General features: G+C 30.1%; 1 protein-coding gene across 1 annotated transcript in view; it reads left to right on the forward strand.

The window, feature by feature from the left end:
- The window catches only part of LOC107643808 (HD domain-containing protein 2), an 8,015-nt gene continuing 6,347 nt past the window's right edge, over positions 1,106–2,773 (forward strand). Inside the window, exon 1 of the mRNA XM_021124204.1 lies at positions 1,106–1,148. The gene's annotated coding sequence lies outside the window, so the exon portion shown is untranslated. The remainder of the gene's footprint in view (positions 1,149–2,773) is intronic.

Here is a 2,773-nt window from a genome sequence, read left to right on the forward strand (position 1 = left end):
ATTTTTTCGAAAATTTTTAAAATCAAAAATAAAAATAAGAATAATTAGTTAATTAAAAAGAAATTTTTGAAAAAGAGGAAAGATATTTTCGAAAATTAGAGAGAGAGTTAGTTAGGTGGTTTTGAAAAAGTTAAGAAACCAACAAAAAGTTAGTTAGTTAGTTGAAACAAATTTTGAAAAGATAAGAAGTTAGGAGGTTAGAAAAGATATTTTGAAATCATATTTTTGAAAAAGGTAAGATATGAAGATATTTTAGAAATTAGTTTTGAAAAAGATTTGATTTTTAAAATCTCAATTAATGACTTGATTCATAAGAAATCACAAGATATGATTCTAGAACTTAAAGTTTGAATCTTTCTTAACAAGCAAGTAACAAACGTCAAATTTTTGAATCAAAACATTAATTGATCATGTTATTTTCGAAAATTTGATATAAAAATAGAAAAAAGATTTTTGAAAAATATTTTTGGAATTTTCGAAAATAACTAAGAATTTTGAAAAAGATTTGATTTTTGAAAAAGATTTTGAAAAAGATAAGATTTTCAAATTGAAAATTTGATTTGACTCATAAGAAACAACTTGATTTTAAAAATTTTTGAAAAAGTCAACTCAAATTTTCGAATTTGATGAGAGAAAAAGGGAAAGATATTTTTTTTTATTTTTGAAATTTTTATGAAAAACATGAAAATTATGCAATGCATGAAATTTTTAGATCAAAACAATGACTGCATGCAATAATGCTATGAATGTCAAGATGAACACCAAGAACATTATGAAGATCATGATGAACATCAAGAACACATTTTTGAAAAATTTTTAATGCAAAGAAAACATGTAAGACATCAAACTTAGAAATCTTTCATGTTTAGACTCTAACAAATGAAAAATGCACATGAAAAACAACTAAAGATGCAAAACATGAAAACATCAAGATCAAACAAGAAGACTTACCAAGAACAACTTGAAGATCATGAAGAACACTATGAATGCATGATATTTTCGAAAAATGCAAGATGTACATGCAAATGACACCAAACTTATGATATGACTCAAGACTCAAACAAGAAACACAAAAAATGTTTTTGATTTTTATGATTTTCTAATTTTTTGGATTTTTTTTTCGAAAATTATATGAAAAAGAAAAAAAAATAAGGATTCCAAAATTTTTAACATGAATTCCAGGAATCTTGCATTCTTAGTCTAAAGCTTCAGTCCAGGAATTAGACATGGCTCACTAGCCAGCCAAGCTTTTCAATGAAAGCTCCAGTCCAAAACACTAGACAAGGCCAATGGCCAACCAAGCTTTAGCATGTAAATCAGGAACAGCAGCAGGTGGATTAGCAACAACTAGCTTGCTCTTGATAACAAATTGCTGCCTCAGTCCAAATAAATTTAGACATGGCTTTACAGCCAGCCAGGCTTCACATGCTTCATGAAACACTAGAATTCATTCTTTAAAAATTTTGAATAAAATTATAAAAAAAATTTTTTCAAAAACAGATGAGAAAATTTTGAAATATTTTTTTGAAAGATTTTTGAAAATAAAACAAAAAGAAAATTACCTAATATGAGCAACAGGATGAACCGTCAGTTGTCCAAACTCGAACAATCCCCGGCAACGGCGCCAAAAACTTGGTGCACGAAATTGTGATGTCCAGGCTCGTAAAGTCCAGAAATGTAAATTTAACATAAAAACTAATGAAAACATCCCTAAAAGTAACTAGATCCTACTAAAAACATACTAAAAACAATGCCAAAAAGCGTATAAATTATCCGCTCATCAAGGGTGAAGTTTAATTCTAGTTATTATGCCACAAAAATCCTAATTATCCAGATATAAAAGGATTATATGTTACGTATCCCGTTAAGTCCAGATAATTAGAATTTAGGAGAAATTGTTTTTAAGTTGTTGTTCAAGTAAAGAGCTTTTCCAAGTTATACAAGAACTCAATTAGAAAGAGGGTCATACTTCCGTTCCACCCAAATTCATAAGATAAATAACGAAAACAATTCTTGAATTATAAATCAGTACATGAATTAAAATTAAAAAAAATAATAGTATCAATCTATATAATAGACAGAGCTCCTAACCTTAATAGTGGAGGTTTAGTTGCTCATGTTTCAGAGAGAAAAATAAGGATTCTGATAAAATGTATTTTAGTAGAGGTGGAATCCCCTGTAAAATAATTCCAATCCCCTTTAATATCTAATCCTAATTAATTTAAAATCTATCTTCTAATGCTAAAATAATATCTTTTTCTATTTTAAAATAAAAATAAAGTTTTAAATCAGAATTAATTAATCAGCGTTTTCTGCACTTCGCGCTTGTCACGCGTACGCGTTAGTCACGCTTAGGCGTCGATGGTCTTCTTCGCGTGTCACGCGTACGCGTCAGGTACGCGCACGCGTCAGGTACGCGCACGCGTCAGGTACGCACATGTGTCGCTCCTCGCTGCCATCTCCTTTAATTCTTGTGCTCCTTCCATTTGTGCAAGCTTCCTCTCCATCCTCTAAGCATTTCTGCCCTATATAGCATTTTTCTCTTTTTCTGCGGAAGCTCCATCATATCCAACCAAATGCTACCTAAAATAAACAGAATCGCACAAGACTCAAAGTAGTATCCATAGTGGCTAAAAGATAATTAATTATTGATTAAACTCAACAATTTAAATGCAAATTCACTAGGAAAAGATAGAAAGATGCTCACGCATCACCTGCTATAGGCTTTTTTTAAAGTATTAAGCCTGCCCTGTTATTCGTCTGGCCTAGCCTG

This window comes from Arachis ipaensis, chromosome B05 (assembly GCF_000816755.2).
Source record: "Arachis ipaensis cultivar K30076 chromosome B05, Araip1.1, whole genome shotgun sequence".
Taxonomy (NCBI): domain Eukaryota; kingdom Viridiplantae; phylum Streptophyta; class Magnoliopsida; order Fabales; family Fabaceae; genus Arachis; species Arachis ipaensis.